General features: G+C 47.2%; 1 long non-coding RNA gene across 1 annotated transcript; it reads left to right on the top strand.

Annotated features, from left to right (window-relative positions):
- Positions 1-10,222: 10,222 nt before the first annotated feature.
- LOC129035789 (uncharacterized) lies at positions 10,223-14,128 on the top strand. Its single transcript, XR_008502330.1, has 3 exons — positions 10,223-10,621; positions 10,887-10,983; positions 13,028-14,128. It is a non-coding gene; the product is annotated as an uncharacterized LOC129035789 (long non-coding RNA).
- The last annotated feature ends 3,903 nt before the right edge of the window (positions 14,129-18,031 follow it).

Here is an 18,031-nt window from a genome sequence, read left to right on the forward strand (position 1 = left end):
TTGTATTTTTAGTAGAGACGGGGTTTTACCATGTTGGCTAGGCTGGTCTCGAACTCCTGACCTGGTCATCTGCCCGCCTCGGCCTCCCAAAGTGCTGGGATTACAGGCATGAGCCACTGCCTCCAGCTCTCCATGAGGTATTTAAGATTGCTCCCCGCTTTCCAAATGTAACTAAGTCACTCCGCTAAATGCACAAGCACATTGGCGGTTGCCAATTGCTCCCAGGCCTGGTCACTGCCTGCGCTAACTAGCTCTCCATAACTGTGTAAGAGGCTTTGAGTGTAAAATGTACAGGCAACAAAAAAGATAGGCCTGGGGTGAGTCACTGTCAAGAGCCCCTGTGCAAAGCCCCTCCTCCTTTCATCTCTTTAGGGATGTAAGAAATGCTTGACATGCAATGATGTCTGTTTTGCCTCTGCCCCCATGCAGGTAGGAAATGGCTCTAGAATAGCACTGTAGCTCTTTCTGCAATGACGGAAACGGTCTACGCCTGGGCTGTCCAATATGATTACCACCCGGCCACATGTGGCTGTTGAGCATTTGAAATGTGCCTAGTGCAAATGACAGACTGGGTTTTTAAATTTTATTTTATCTTAACTAAAAGTTAAACTAAAGAGCCAAATGCGGCTAGTGTTTACTGAATTGTACAGCACAGCTCTGGAAGGTTTACTAAATTTAATCCCAACTCCTGTCCTTTGAACTCGGTAAAGAATGTAAATGTCTCTGGGATTGGAGCCTTTTAGTAATTTAGGGAGCATGGCACTAGAGTCCTACATGAGGGGTAAGGTCTGATGAGGACTGGAACTAGCCCTGGAGAGGCAGGTACAATAACCAGCAGCTATAGGACCGGCACAAGCCCTGATGTCTCTCTGAGCCTCAGTTTCTTCACTGACTTCCTCACAAGGAATTATGAGAATTAAGCCACTCTAAAAATTTAAGATTGTTTTATAAAGGGATTGTTCTGTTACGGGTCCTGGGGTTTCTAAACAAATGGGAAACCATTTAATGATAAATATATGTAGAATGGTCTATATTCCTCATTCATTTCTAAATTCATCCCATCTTAAGGCAAAAAGAAAAGCAAGTGGCCTTTTTTGGGCCATATTCCCTATATTTACAATATGAAATCTCAAGGCCAACTATAAGCCTAAGTGGTAGAAGCAGAAACAGTGCCAAGCTCTGAAAATAGCAACCAAAAGAGCCAATCAAAGAACCTCGGTCCCATTTCCACAAAGTGGAGTGTTGGGCTGTCGTTTACATAACTTACCTTCATAATTAAAATGACAGGAACAGAGTGGTAATTTTATATCGGTTACATGACCTTTAAATGGGAAGGTTAATGAGAAATATAAGAATCTATGTTTTTTTTCTTTTCACATTAAAAAAAATTTTTTTTGAGACAGGGTCTCGCTTTGTCACCCAGGCTGGAGTGCAGTGGCATGATCTTGGCTCAATGCAGTCCTTCTTGGGCTCAAGCGATCTTCCCACCTCAGTCCCCCAGTAGCTGGGACTACAGGCATGCACTACTACACCCGGCTAATTTTTAAAACTTTTTTTGTAGAGATGCGGTTTCACTTTATTGCCCAGGCTGGTCTTGAACTCCTGGGCTCAAGCAGTCTTCCTGCCTCGGCCTCCCAAAGTGCTGAGGTTACAGGTGTGAGCCACTGCACCTGGCCAAGAATCTATGTTAAAGTGAAAACTTGTCACTGCTACCCAATAGTGACTGATGCTGACACTAGCCAGAATAAATACAAAACTGTGCACTTCATAAACAAGGCTGGACACTGAAATGGGAAATGTATGTATTAAGCACCTGGCAGGCACAGAAAGGTGCTTTCACTCATGTATCATTTCCTATTTGATCCTTTCAACAAACCTATGATGTCGCTATTATGATTTCAAGAGAGGTTAAGTAAAAAGCTCAAGGTTATAGAGATGGGAAGTAAGAGAGTCAGAAGTCCCATCCAGGCTGCCTCCACTGCATAGCCCAAGCATTTCACACTCAACAACAGAAGATGGCTTGGAATAATATTCAGAAGTTTTTTTTTCTTTAAGTTAAGATTTGTATCCTACTTACTTCCAAAAGACTTGAGGCAGCTTAAAGATTAAAATACAGTGCAAGAGAAGGCATTTAAGGATAACACTCTTGCTGAAGAATGCAAAAGAAATAGATGGTTTTAGACACCTGAGTGGAGCAGATTCTAACACTTGGGCATTTAATTAGGTTCTAACTTTTCTGACAGCTAAGCCAAAAAGAGAAGCATATTGGATTGAACAGAGTTTTGTTTTCCAACAATGTAAAGCATACATATTCATCTACAGAGACAAAACGTTTTCCTGGTAGGAAACTTAGGTAGAAATTCATCATGTAGGTCCTTGGATAAAGGACACTGAGTGACACAGAGAACCTTACTCTCTTACTCTCATTTGTAAAAGAAGGGGGCCACATTAAGGTCACCTTCCAGTGCAGTGAGTGCATGAAATACTGCTAACGAAAGTTCCACAAAAGAGTCAGAAACACTGTTCAACAGAGCGCTGCTTTTATGGACCCTCTATAAAGACTGAAGACATAATATACTAAAGCACAGCTTAGTGAAGGAATTTCTGTAAGGAGCTGAGAGAATATGCGCTGGGACTTTGCTTTATGGAGTCTAGCAGAGCAGAGAATGCCTTAGAGAATATCAATGATGAAGGGTTACCCAGTCTTCGGCCCTCAGAGACGCTACACATGCTGGACAATGGGAAGATTATGTGGGTAATGTGGGTGAGGCACCACTCTTTGGGCAGTAGGCCTCTACCTACAGGTTCGAAACAAGATATATAAATGCATATTAAACATTTATAGTCATTCATTTTAAATAATTGAATAACATTCTATTTCAAGCTGTGTACTATGGAGGATAAAAAGAATAGGAGTGTGGTCTCTGCCTCCAGGAAGCTTATAATCTAATACAGGATTTCTCAACCTTGGCTCTGTTAACGTTTTGGGCTGAATGCTTCTTTGGTGTGGGGAGCTGTCCTGGGCATTGCAGGGAGTTCACAGCAGCATCCCTGGCTCTACCCATCAGTAGCATCACCGTAGTGTGACAACCAAGAATGCCTCCAGACACTGCCCAGTATGCCCTGTGGTAGAGGTGGGAATCACTCTGGTTGAAATCCACTGATCCATTATGTAAGAGAAAGGGGGAAGAAATGCATGAAGCTGAGAATTTTAGTAATTCTAGTGCAATGGGTATAAATTATTACAATGATCTAAAGGAAGGAAGTGTTCTCCCAGTGAGAAAAGCAGACATTGAAGAAAAAGGAGGAAGGCAGCTAAGCTGAGCCTTGGTGGATTTGGTTAGGTTCTTGCCAATAGCAGCCTAAGAGAAGGCACGGAGAAGAGGCTGAGAAGCAGGTTGGGAGAGGCATGATCGTTTCTGTGGAGCACACAGGGTGTATGCAAGGGAGAGATCAAGGTCAGGCTGGACGCTTGAGGGCAGAGAGGGGATGGCTGTGAATATCAGGCAACAGACTTGGAGCCTGATTCAGTCATGCAGGGGGAGATTTGAAAGCTTTGTGTAGAGAAGAGAATCCTCTAATCTGCCCAAATAAAATATCAGATATCTGTGTAAAGGCTGGGTCCTATCATCTGCATGTTTGTGTCTCCCCAAATTCATGTTGGATCCTAATCCCCAATGCAATAACGAGGCGGGGCCTCTAGGAGGTAATGAGGTCATGTGGGTGGTGCCCTCAAGAATGGATTAGCGCCCTTACCAAAGAGACTGCAGAGAGGTAGCTCGCCCCATCTACCATGTGAGGACACAGCGAGAAGCTGCCGTCTATGAGGAAGAGGGCCTTCACTAGACGGAATCAGCTGGCATCTTGAGCTTGGATTTCCCAGCCTCCAGAACTATGAACAATACATTTCTGTTGTTTATGAACACTCAATTTAAGGTATTTGGTTATAGCAACCCGAACAGACTAAGACACTGTGTAAGAGGGAGTGGGGAGAGGAGGGAAAATGCAGCAGCCCAGATGAGAGCAGAGAGTGGCAAAGTCAACAGAACATAGGAATGTTACATGGCAGGGAAAACTGAGGGGCGGGGAGGACCCAAAAATCCTGTGGGGATGTGCCTTCCATCAAACACACACAAACTCCCCTCCAGAGGGCTTTAAAAAGACCCCACCATTGCTGCTCTTAAAAATGTAGGCTTCCCAGGAGATTCTCTAAGGAGAGAGAGAAGAGTGGCCTCTGAAGACAGGGACAGGGACTCCTGTCCTGGTACAGATCGTTTGCATTTGAGATCAACTATCCATGATCACCTGTTAGAACTGCACTGAGAGCTCAACCGTTCCTGTGTCCTCAGCCCTGGCTTCATTTCTGTCCTCATTTGCCAGATTGCCCCAGCCCCTTTCCTTCAAAAAGGAGGCCTCTGAAGCTCTGCTGTGCTGAGGACTATTCTGCAGGGTGAGCACTGAGAAGCCCCTTTCCCCTGCATGATTTCAGGCTTCAATACAGAAGACATTTTATAGTCTCTCTGTTCCTTCCAGTCCACTGCTCTGTTGGGGCTGAATAAATATTGACTAGCCTATAAAACATAAGGCCTTTTATTTATACATCCTCCTGCTCTGAGGGCTGTGCTGGAGCCCAGTCTCAGAACACACAGTGCATGTGTGGAGGGCTAGGAGCCACCACTGCAGTGCAAACCAGCAGCCACAGCTGTCAGGATGGGGCTGCCTTTTCTGGGATGCAGCCTATAGCAGCAGGTATGAGGGCTGGCACAGTGGGGCCATGTCTGCTGGGAATGCTTATTTTATAGCACATGGGAATGCTTTTGGTTGCAAGCAGCAGAGGAGTCCAGGACTGTGGAGTACCATGAGGAATCCTGGCTTTTTCTCATTCTTTGCTTTGCTGCCCTTAGCTGTTGATTTTCCATCCTTGGTATTATTATCTTATGGTCCTAAGATGGCTACTGGAGCTCCAGGCTAGAAGGAAGGGAGGGCATAGCAACTCCCTCTTCACCAAAGCAGTCCTCCTGCCTCAGCCTTCCGATGTGCTAAGGTTACAGGCGTGAGTCACTGCACCCTGCCAAGAATCTATGTTAAAATGAAAATTTGTTACTACTACCCAATAGTGACTGATGCTGAGACTAGCCAGAATAAATACAAAACTGTGCACTTCATAAACAAGGCTGGACATTGAAACGGGAAATGTATGTATTAAGCACCTGGCAGGCACAGAAAGGTGCTTTCACTGATGTATCATTTCCTATTTGATCCTTTCAACAAGCCTATGATGTCGCTATTATGATTTCAAGACAGTTTAAGTAACAAGCCCAAGGTTATAGAGATGAGAAGTGAGAGAGCCAGAAGCCCCATCCAGGCTGCCTCCACTCCATAGCCAGTGGATTTCTCTTGCTGTCTCTCTCCTCACTGGCCATACCTGAGTCACATCCCCAACCACTGGCAAAATGAAGGGACATAACCATGGCTGGCTAAGAGAATCATGATTCATCCCCTGGGTTGGGGGGAAGGGTCTATTTTGCCCAAGACCAAGAGACCTCTGCCTGACCCAATCACAGGTCCCATCTGCAAGAAAGAAGAAGGGAGATGGCTGTGGGGGTAGGCACTGGAGGGTCTGCCACCAGCTGCCGTCAGAAAGGCTGTGGGCAGGCAAGGGTACCAGTGCAGACTGACATCATTTTTTCAACAACAAGTGCCCCTCTCCTTGGGGAGTGGGCACGTGGACACTGTCTTCCCTGTCTCTCATGAAGGAAAGTGAGCCAGGCCTTCTTAGGGGGCTCGGTGATCAGAAGTAATGCCCTCTCCAGTGATCTGCTGCCAGCCAGACATCACCCAGGAGCACAGTGGGTACAGCAAGGTCTGTGGAAGGAGTGGGCCAGCGTCAAAGCCCCAGCTCTGTACTGGCTCAGCCAGGTGAGACTGTTACCGAATGGCAGGAGTTCAGCCTAGGTCCCATTGCTCACCACAAAGAAAGCCGATCCCTGAGACAATGAATATTTCCAGGAAAGAAGGCTTTTTATTTGGGTGACTTCAGCCAGAGAGACAGGAGCCAAACCTCAAATCTGTCCCTCCCCTGCTGACTGAAGTTAGGGGTTTACATAGCTGGGAAGGAAAACAGGAGGGGCTAGGGAGAGGAGTTGGTCCACAGGCAGCAGGTGCGCCTCATTGTACAAATGTAAGTTCCTCAAGCTTCGCTTCTGTGGGCATCCAGCTTGTTGGAAAATTGGGTCAGTTTCATGACCATGTGCATTCAGCAGGGACTAGTCAGGGGACAGGAGCCCCACCAGGTATTCTGGTCAGAAGGATTTTATATAAAGACTTATTAGCTAGGTAAAAAGCATTATTAACTAGAAAATTAAAAGAAAGTTAGAGAAGGAACACTAAGATACCATGGAGGTGGCAGCTTGAGGAAGCAGCTTCCACTCTAGGCCTGGGGAAATCAAGAGAAGAAGCTGGAATTGGGAACACCATGGTGTTCCTATAACCTGGAAGCTAGAAGCTAGAAGCTTGGAGGAGAGGCCCCAGGGAGCCAAGGCTTCACTGAGGAAGGGGCTCTGCTGGGCTGGTGCTGGAGTCTCAGAAGGGGCACACCAAGGCTGGTTCTGTGAGTGCTGGAAAAGCTGTGACAGCAGCTGCTGGGCAAATGCAGAGGCTGGAGTGATGCTCACAAAGACCATGGCAGGGAAGAAAGCCTCGGACAGCACTTTGGGAGGCTGAGGTGGGCTGATCACAAGGTCAGGAGATCGAGACCATCCTGGCCAACATAGAGAAATCCTGTCTCTACTAAAAATACAAAAATTAGCTGGGTGTGGTGGCATGTGCCTGTAGTCCCAGCTACTTGGGAGGCAGAGGCAGGATAACCACTTGAACCCAGGAGGCAGAGGTTGCAATGAGCCGAGATCGCACCACTGCACTCCAGCTGGTGACAGAGCAAGACTCCGACTAGCAAAAAAAAAAAAAAGGAAGAAGAATGAGAGAAAGAAGGAAAGAAAGAAAGAAAGGAAAAGAAAGAAAAAAAAGGGAGAGAGAGAGAGAAAGAGAGAAAGAAAGAAAGGAAGAGAAAGAAAGAGGGAGAGAGGAAGGAAGGAAGGAAGGAAGGAAGGCTCTGAAAGCACCCAGGGGGATGCAGGTCCTTTTCCTCCTCTCTTGCCTCCCCTAGCACCCCCTTACTGATAGAATCTACCACGGAGCAGCTGGCAAAGGCTAGAAAAAAATTGGTTTAGAGTCCCAGCCCCAGCATCACAAAGCGGAACACCGAAGGGTAGGTTAGCACCAAGAGGCAATGACCCATTAACAGGCACCCATGGGCAAGTGCTTCGCCTGCCATCACTTCAGGTCTCTAAACCTTAGTGGCCTCAGCTCTAAAACGGGAGAAGTATTGCCTGTCTGATGATCCGTGGATATGAGCTCCAGGATATGAGCGTGGTTGTCAGCTTGCTTACCACTGTTCCTCCAGCTCCTGGGACAGTGCCTGACCCATAGTGGCCATTCAAGAGTAAAGGCCGTAATTGGTCATTGTTATATTATTATTAACAAATGGAAATTCTAAAGCCTAGATATTTAAACAAAATTTTGTTTTTTAGACAGGGTCCCACTCTGTTGCCCAGGCTGGAGTGCAGAGGCATAATCCTAGCACACTGCAGCCTCCACCTCCTGGGCTTATGTGATCCTCACACCTCAGCCTCCCAAGTACCTGGGACTACAGGTGCACCACCATGCCTGGCTATTTTTTTTTTTTTTGTAGAGATGGGGTTTCGCTTTGTTGCTTAGGCTGGTCTCAACTCCTGGCCTTAAGCAACTCTCCCACCTTGGCCTCCAAAACGTTGGGATTACAGGCGTGAGCCACTGTGCCTGGCCTAAAAAATTTTAATTAAAAAAAAAAGGGTTGAGGCAGCTCTTGCCTAGATTACTAAGTCACTCAACCAAATAAGTGCCAGGGCCAAGAATAGAGCCCGAGGCCTGTCTCGTACCCTGATGAGGACATTATGTACTAGTAATGGTTTTATTCTTTAGAATAATGATGAGAATGTTATAAAAACAATTTAGCCTTGGCAGAGATGAGGCATTATCTGCCTTTCTAGGAGGATGTTTGCTCACCAATTTCTATTACAGGTGCTCCAGCACCTCTTATACTCAAGCCAGTGGTGTGTGTCTCGGAGGTCCTCAGAGGCATCTCCTCACAAGCCTGGCTGTGTGGCCTCAGTGGTGCTGAGGAGGAGATGCGTCTTCTCTGGCTGGCCCCAGGCCTTAGATGCACTCCGTCCAGCTCCGCCTCCTCTCGCCTCTGTGTCCCTCATGCCTGTTCCTGCCTCCCGGGCCACTGCCAACATCAACGTGCTTAGGGACCCGAGACCAGTCTCCTCAGAGAGTGTGTAATGAGCCGTCCAACAACCACTGTGGATGTATCCAGACTGTCTCAAAGGCTGTTAGATATTTGCTGGGTCCGCTCTGGGTAACCTTCCCTTTGTGCTACGGAGGAGGAACAATGGCTGGATCATCCTGGAACCTCCTCCTGCAGAATGAGCAGCAGCATTTGTCCTGGCTGCCTTCTGGAGGAAGTGAAATCCAAGCTGCAGCCACTCGCACAGCTGGTGCTGGTTCAGTCTACCCCAGATGCGAAGTATCTAATGGACTGCCTCTCGTCTAGGGGCAGGTGAGAGCAGAACTCGTCTAACACACTTTGAAGACAGAGGGGCATCACCCATCTGCGGGCATTCCCAGCCACGTTTCCCTCCCGGGTTCAGGAGGAAGGTCTCCCTGCATTATCTAACTCCAACTCATCATGCTCAAAAGAAAAGTCAGGAGATCAAAAGCTTACAGACAGCTTTGCTCACCTGTCTCTGTCAAAAACACATACGAAAGCAGAGAAAAATCCGTCAGACGTGGAAGCAGTTGGGGAAGAGACCGGGAGAAAACAATTAGGTAATGAAGATGTGCATTAAGCCATCTCTGGCACCTTCTTGACCCAGAAACATTCTTTAAGTCCTGGTAATGATGGCACATTGAACACTCCAGGGAATTCCAATCCTGGAAATCAAGAAGGAGACTTACTCTAAAGGCGTAGGCGAAAGTGAGCTGTCACCAGGGTGCATGGCTTCCTGGACAGTCTACTGGAATAAAACGTGGCTCCCCAGGGGCCAGCAGGAGTTACCCCAGGGCAGGTCCCAAGCCGTCTCCCTTCCAGGCTGTGTAGTAAAAATGAACCACTCTTGATTCGAGGTTCAGAGTCTGAGGTCAATTTCCCCACCCCAGATCTCACTGGGGGCACTAGATCCCCTAGAGCCTTCTTCAGACCCCTAAGATTTATCACTGGCTTCAGGGAAATGAACCAGTTCAATTAGTTTTTCCATTCTCCCAGCTTCTTTTCCAGGAGCGGAGTGTGGGGCTCATTGTTGCAGTCGAACAAGCTAAAGAGACTGCAAGGCCCAATACTGACTCCAGGAGATACTGGGAAGGGCTTGCTAGTGATGGAACCTGGCTATGAATCTTGCTTTCCTGATTCTAAAATCGACTCTGCCTGAAGGTGCTGCTGAGGTGCCCTGGGTACTTCTCCAGTGGTGGGTAGAGGAGTGACAGAGGGAGGAGGGCCCCTGACACACAAACAATTTCAGGAAGACAGTTTCCCCATTATCTATTATATAGATTGGGGGGGTGCATTCATTTATTCATTTAATATTTATTGAACTTCCATGTATTCCAGGTACTGTCTAGGCATCTGGGCCAGGATAGACAAGAGAATAAGACAGACCTTTCCTTGCTGTCACAGAACTTAAGTCTTAGTTGGGGAGACAGGAAATAAACAAGTAAGATAAAAACCCATAATTTGGGGTAGAGGCCCACAGGTCGGGTTCTACAGGAAGTAGACTCTGACAAAGAGATTTGCAGGAGGTTTTTTGGGGCGTGATTTCAGGAGCAACAAGTGTGAAGAGTGAGAGACGCAGATCAGACAGGTGGAAAAGCTGCTTTCTGTCTTCCTCCTGACAAGCTTTGCAGCTTGGGACAACAAGCAGTGTCGTCCTAATTAAGATTGGAGGACTGGGCATTTGCACTCCCACGTGACCAGCCTTTGGATGCAAGCTGCCTCCAGGAAGTGGGTGTACGTGTGGGTGGAGCAGCTTCCTCTGACAGAGGAAATGACACACCTCTGATACTTTCCAATGCTTGGAAAGTGTCTCAGGTGTGAGTTGGTGGTGCCTGCACTCCCAGCAGCTAAGGCGACGAGCGTTTCTCGGTCCTGCCAGGGGATCTGAGCGGCACACAACAACATCCACTGTGAAATGTGGTGTGTGCTGGGTGAGGGCTGACTGAGGAGCTTGAGAGTAGGAGTGAGGCAGGCTGTTTTAAAGAGGTGGCAAGGGAAGGCCTCTCTGAGCAAAGGCAGAGACTTTGGGCAAAGTCTTGATTGGTGTGAGGAAGTGAGCCATTCAAAGTCAAGGGCACCAGAGGTTCTAAGCAGAGGAAACAGCAAATGCAAAGCAGAGAACAAGCTTGGCACATTTGAGAACCAACAATAAGTCCAGTGTGTCTGGAGCCACAAGAGTCAAGGAGAGAGCAGCTGGCAGTTCAGCCAATGGGGTACCAGGAAACCAGATGGCAGAGAGCCTGGTAGACCATGGTAAGGAGTTTGCAGTTTACTCTAAGAGTGATGGGAGATGTTGGAGCACTTTGAACAGGGGAAAATCACCATCTGATCTACATTTTAAACGTATTATTTCACTAGAGAAATAATACGTTTAAAATGGTAGTAATTAGTCATTGTTACGTTATCATTAACAAGTAGAGATTCTAAAGTCTAGACTTCTAAAAACAATTTTAAGTGGAGCAAATGTTGCTCCATCTGACAATTATGTAAGCCAGCCATGCCTGTTCTTTCCCTGTAGGTAGAAACATATGGGAAACTGCATTCCAATCCAGGGAAGTATAGGAAGCAGTAATAAAAGTGGGAAGACCTATTACAAGTTTGTTGCAGTCATCCAGGTAAGAGGGGATGGTGGCTGAAAACAAGGTTTCAGCTATGTGGGCCCTAGCTTGGAAGGGATGGGATTCTACATATGTTTTGTAGCTGGAAGCAGGAGTTTGAGGCTAAGAAATGACCTGAGAATAGAATGATTTTAGGTGTTAGGCCTGAGAGATGAGGGCACATTGGGGAGGAGCAGGTGCAGCGGGGGCAGGGCATCCAGAATGCTCTTTGGACATCTTATATTTTAAGTGCCTGTCAGACACCCAAGTAGAGATGCCTGATGTGAATACATGAATATCTGCAGCTTGGGGGTCCTTCGTAAGATCATTTGAAAATAAGAGTTGTGCTACTAAAATAAAATGTGCAAAAAAATAAAAGAGAGAGAGAAGAAAAAAAGAAAATCGCTGCATCATGCTGTCTTGTCTATAGTTGAATTTTCACATGCTGTGGAAATTCAGCCAGAGATCCTGTGGAAAAATACTGAAAGGACCATTGGATCACTGATTCTAAGTTTGAAAAAGGGCTTGGCTGGCTGCTTCTAAGCTTGGCTGGCTTGCTTCTATGGGGCAAGTTCGGGAATCTTTTTGTTTTTTTTTTTTTTGTAATTGAGGCAATTGACTTTGTCAGCAAGCCAAGAGTGGATTTCTCTCATAGGGGTGAATTCACATTGATCAATGTAACCAGGCTCCTAAGAGACTGATAAAGCAGAAACTCTGTTTACCTTGAAAAATATAGTCACCTCACAATTATGTAAGCCAGTCATGCCTGTTCGTTCCCTGTAGATCAAAGCATATGGGAAACTGCATTCCAATCCAGGGATTTCCTGGTGAGTTAGATTTAGACAAAGGAGTTGAACCGAATAGCTCAAACATGTTAAGTTATCAACATATTAAAATCCTGAGCTAATTGGTAAGGAGACTCTTCCTGGAGCCTCCTGTCTGCTCCTACTCACTGCCCTTCTCATATCAGGGACCTCACAGAGCTCCCAGCCACTAGAAGGTAAATGCAGATAGAATGGGGACCCTAGGTCCCTGCTCCAGCTGTAGCTGAAGATCTTGCTGTTTGGGTGATGCCTGTGCTGTATGGATTGTTAAAGATGTTGACTCTCATCCCCGCTTTAGGGCACCCAGTCATGATAGCTGGATGCCCCTCATCTTCTCCATAACAGAGATGCAGCCAGGAGAGGCCCAGAGCCTACTAATGTGTGGACACCCATCACCCCAGCCCTGTCTCAGTCAGAGCTTGAATCATCCTGATGATCCTCCTCGGTCTCATTTCTCTCCGTGTCTGTGACGCTGCATCCATTCTGACAGGCCCTTCTGTCCCTCAGGATGTTCCTGCTGTCAGTCCAGGCTGCTCTGGTCTGAAATTCATCCTGTCCATATAAGGAGACTTTAAATAGATCTCCTTTGATCTGGTGCTGGCTGGTTTTATAATTTTTCTCTCAAAGGGAAATTGTATTTCCCATTTCCAAGTTCTTGGGGGATGCCTCACAGTCACGTCCCATAGACTGTCTACCCAGAGGAGTTTAATTTTCATGGAATGCAATAGGGCCGGTGTGGAAAGAGACCTTAATAATCATTTAATTCAACCCTCTTGTTTTATAGACAAGGTGACTGAGAACCAGAGAAGGAATGGCAGGTGGAATTATGATTTATAATGAATATAATATTTACAACCGGTACAGATCACAAAGAAGACATTAATAAACTGATCTATACCAGGAAGCTGTTCCCTGGTTTTTTATAGCGCTCTAAGCCTGGTGACCTTCCTGAGCAAACAGAGTTCCTCGCCTCACTGAGGAGAACTCCAGGGAACACCAAAGGCCAAGGGAGACACCGCAGGCAATAAAACATCCCTGAGCAAAGCATCTCAACACCCCCAGACAAAGAAAGGCACAGAACTCAAGAAAGCAGTGACAGAAGAGCTTTAGTAAATGTTTAATGAAGACGGAGCATAGAGGTCGTCCAATGCAGCCCCTCTTTTTCAAGCAAGGAAATGTTATGCGATAGATATCTGTCATTGTTTCAGCCTCCCAACATTCATTTCCTCTTTTGACAGCTGCTGATTTTCTCTCGAGGGCTCACCCCCCTGGACTCTGGGTGGTCCTGGGAGGATGTGAACCCTGTACCCTGACTCGCATCACTGAGGCCAAGGGTCTGGACCCCTCCTCCTCCTCCTGCCCCAGCACTGCAGGGAACCCGGCAGGACAGCTGTCCTCTGGGACTCTTGAGTTCACTCACTTCAGCCACCGAGCACTGACTGTGTTTCCACCAAAGGGCAGTTCCTGCGGCGTCTACCTCCCCTCTCCAAGGTGCCAGGGTTACTGCCTGTCCTCCAGGCTTCCATGGCATCACTGTCTCTCCAGATCATCTCATTCTATTCTCTCATTGCTCCAGTGAGCCTGGATGGTTTTCTGTTGCCGACAACAAAAAACCCCAACTGATACCCTTCCCCTTCCCCAAGGTCACTTACCCAGGGCAAGGTCCAGCCTGAGATTTGAGTTCCTAGTGAGTCCACTATAGGGGCACAGCTATGAGCTGAATTGTGCCTCTCTCCAGGTTCATTCCTAACCCCTGAGACCTCAGAATGGGACAGTATTTGGAGACACGGTCTTTATTGAGCTAATACAGGTTAAATAGTTTACTGAGGGAATCCTCATCCAATACAACTGGTGTCCTTAAAAGAGGAAATTGGGACACATGTTAGTGTGCAGTGGGAAGACCATGTGAGGACGGACAGAGAAGCTTGGCCATCTGCAAGCCCAGGAGAGAGACTCAGAACAAATCAATAAGTGGACGCCTTGATCTTGGACTTCTAGCCTCCAGAACTGTGAGAAAATACATTTCTGTTGGGTAAGCAGCCCAGCCTGTGGTCCTTTGTCATGGCAGCCCTGGCAGATGAGTGCAGGCCGCACTTCCCACTGCCATGGTGCCACTGTCTGTGGACAGCATGCCAGCCTCATCGCACGAGTTATCCCTGAAGATGCTCAAATTAGCGGGCTGTTCTTAGAACCAAATTTCCTGGACAGGCTTCAGAAAACATTCTCTCTGGTGATACAGACATCTGAAAGACACACACACACACACACACACACAACCCCCTCAAAAAAACAAACAAACAAAAATACCAAAAACAAGCAAAAAACCCATGACCAAAAAACGGACCTTTGTCCCCTTTCATTTCTTTAGTAATGGACAGCGCCCAGAAGAGCAGGATAGATGGCTCCTTGGAGAAAACAGAATCATTTCTTAATAAACAAATGAGAATTTAGAGCCCAAGCTGACAAGGAATTTAATCTTGTTCTCCCAGCATCCGCATGGAGGAGGGAAGCAAGCAGAGGCAAAGACAGACATCGTGGTTCCCCTTGATTCTAATATTGGGTTGGACGGGGGAGGGCGAAGATCTGCACGCCGAGCTCCTTTTCTCCACCCACGCCCCTCCTGGCATACACTCCCAGCAAAGCCTCACCAGGTTCCCCCTGCAAGTAATTGCAGAGGTCTCTTGGGGACAATAACCCCGATGTTACCTCTTGGAGGGTCAGAGGGAAGTGCTTAGGGCTGAGGGAATGCAAGAGGGTGGAGGCCAAAGGGCTGAATATTAATGGGGGCTATCACCACCAGCTCTTAAGGTAATGGAAAAGCCCTCTGCAGAGCCAGGCTGGGGCCGGCCTCACACGGAAATGCAATCTTCTGCAACACAGAGTAGGCAGTGACAAGCAGTTTATCTTCCATTACTCCAAAGCCTTAAATCATTATCAACCCGAAGCCAGCAAAAGAAACCAAACCACTGACTCCAATGTCTCCTTATCTTCCCAGCAAATATAAATGTGTATGACATTGAGGCACCTGTGTTGGGGTTGAACTGTATCCCTCAACCCCCCACCCCCAGAAAGAAAGCTATGTTGGAGTTCTAACCCTCAGTACCTCAGAATATGACCTTATTTAGAGGTAGGACCTTAACAGAGGTAACCATGTTAAAATAAGGTCCTTAGGGTGGGCCCTAATCGAATGTGACTGGTGTCTTTATAAGAAGGAGAACTTGGGCTGGGTGCGGTGGCTCACGCCTATAATCCCAGCACTTTGGGAGGCCAAGGCAGGATGATCACTTGAGGCCAGGAGTTCGAGACCAGCCTGGGCAACATGGTGAAACCCCATCTCTACTAAAAATACAAATTATCTGGGCATGGTGGTGGGCACCTGTAATCCCTGCTACTCAGGAGGCTGAAGTGGGGGAATGGCTTGAACCCAGGAGGTGGAAGCTGCAGTGAGCCAAGATTGCGCCACTGCACTCCAGCCTGGGCGACTGAGTGAAACTCTGTCTCAAAAAAAAGAAAGAAGGAGAACTTGAACATAGAGACACACACAGGGAGAGCACTGTGTGAAGATGCTTCTGTAAGTTAAGGAACACCAAAAATTGCCAGCGAACCTCCTGATGCTGAGGGAAGGCCTGGAAAAGATGCCCCTCATAGGCCTCGGAAGGCACCAACTCTGACCATACCTTGACTTTACTTCTCGCCTCCAGAACTGGGAAGCCATAAATTTCTGTTGTTTAAACAATCTACTTTGATGTACTTTGTTATGGTGGTCCTAGGAAAATTTACACAGAAAACTCTAATCCACAGGGGAAGGGAAAAGTGGTCCCATCTCATCATAAAATAGGAATTTTTCTGAGGCCACAGGAATGGGTGGAGAAACGGGAGGCTGAGTCATTCCTTTTGCCAAGGGTTTGCCTGGATAACAATGACTCAATCAAATGGAAGTTCCAAATAAAAGTCATTTTTCAAAGCAGTGTTTCCTCTTTTGAACAGTGCTGACTCAGCCCCAGCCAGCTGAATCAGCGTTTTTGGTGGTGGCAGGAAGTAAGGAGTGATCTTCCTAAAGTGGAGATGTGTTTCCTAGCAGGGTTGCCAGATTTAGCAAATAAAAATACACAGGATACCCAGTTTCATCTGAATTTCAGATGAATGATGAATAATGTTTCAGTCTATGTCTCAAACACTGCATGGGATAAAACATTCCTATATTTTGCCTGGCAGCCCTCCTCTGATCTCCCCATCTATCCTCCATGTCCATTCTCTCCCTCATCCCTAGTGGAGGAGGGAGGCCCTCAGGCACATCGAGGCACCAAAGTTATGGTACAGTGCAAGGTAAACTCCCAGCAAGAGGTAAGGTGTGTCTCATGATGCACCCTTTGGAGGAAAGGCCTCTGCCTCCTACTGTGGGGAATGATAAGGTTCTCCTGCTCTGAGGATCCACCAGAGAGCAGCCTTCACAGCTTTGACCATATGGGGATCCAACCTGGGGTTGAGCAGAGGACCAGGAAAAAATAAGAGAGAAAAAGGCCAGAAGGAAAGGAGGATCCTGGGCACCCATCCAAAGCTGACTCCGTGGGACTACAAGGTCACTGTAAGAGAGTGTCTGAACCATGCTCTGGCCTCAACTGTTCGTGTGATTAGATATTCAAGTTTGTGGCCTTTCTAGTGAGAGCTGCATCTGCCCATTGCATGGGATGACCAAATGTGCATGGACTTTGTTCCTGGGCATGAAGCCGGGCAACCTACCGACAGAGCCCGCACCCTGCCTCTACCCTGCACACACATGGTGGTGGTCAGTGAGTGTTTGTCAAGTGACAAATAAATGAATACTCACCGCAAAAGAGAGTCCAGCCAATTTCTCCTCCTTGGAAATATAAAGCCAGAAGGTCAAACCCGTGGTCTCTCTTCTCCCAGGCATATTAAAACTGTCAGCTGACTGAGTGCCAAGACCCTGGCTTAGAGATATTGAGGATACACACCCTAGCAGGGACATGGAGCTACAGGTATGCATGAGCAGGGCCTGGAGGAGTCCAGTGGGAAGCTGGCCTTGTTTGCGGCTAAATAAGGATTGCATGGACATCTCAATGTTTACGTAGCTGGAGGAGAGTCTGATGTGCATGCCCAAATGTCCAAGACTCTTCTCACAGACCAGGGAGATAAATTGGTGGGCCTCCTGAGGAAAACAGTGGTGGACCAGGGAAATGCCAGGAGGTGTGAAATGCAAACAAACTGCCTGGGTGACAATTACCCTTTTAATTTTTCAAAGGCTGAACTTGGAGCAATTGATGTGGTGCCTGTTACACATGATAGAGAATGTTACCGTGCTTCAGAGGCAGTGCCTGTGTAAAGGGCAGTAATCTGGACAAAAGGAAGGGGCAGGGAGATGGAAGAAGGGAGGTCAGGAAGCAGAGCAGGAAGGTATGAAGTAAGGAAGAAGGGAAAGGGGAAGAAGGAGAATTTGAATGGAGATTTAGTCTGGCCAATACCCAAATCTGGTTTCTTCCTCTCAGCGTGAAGTGCCCTGATTGGATAAGGAATTCGCTGCAAGCCTTTTCAAACTGGCTGGTTTCTTTTTAGAGAACAAGGCTTCATTTGATTAGTTGCCCATTAAATCATAGGAGGAGGGCTGGGCTGGGTAAGGGAATAGGACAGTTAGAAGCTGGTAAAGCAAGAATAGCTTCCCTTCTGAGGCTCACAATGCTCTCTGAACTTGCTGTTCTCCTGTCAACGAATCCCAGTCCAATGAAAACAGTTTTCATTACTGAAATCCACGTTGCTTGATAGATGGATGGATTCGACAAAGATTTATGGAGAGTCCATTATGTGTGAGTGGGCCCCAAGTGAGGCCCTGGAGACATAAAGGCAAATGAAGTGCAGACCCTGTACCCCAGGCCCTCCCAGCACAAACGGGCACGCTGGCATATTTTAATAAGACAGCATGTGCAGCTGTGCACAGCAACTGCTCTTCAGGCACATGAAGGGGCACCTGATCCAGACTGGAGATGGGTGGGGAAGATGAGATGAGGGGTGGAGATGAGATGGGAGGGGAGATGAGATGGAATGTATCAGGTGATACAACCCAAAGACGTTTAAATAAATATCACGGAACCACACACCTTCACCTCTTTAGTTTATGGCATAGATACCAGCATTGCAGGCAGCATCTTGCCCTTTTCCAGCTAAGTTTGCCATTTGTTTTTCTATTCTGCTCATGCCAGTGGTTATAAGGTAATAATGGGTATGAGTTT

This window comes from Pongo pygmaeus, chromosome 3 (assembly GCF_028885625.2).
Source record: "Pongo pygmaeus isolate AG05252 chromosome 3, NHGRI_mPonPyg2-v2.0_pri, whole genome shotgun sequence".
NCBI lineage: Eukaryota > Metazoa > Chordata > Mammalia > Primates > Hominidae > Pongo > Pongo pygmaeus.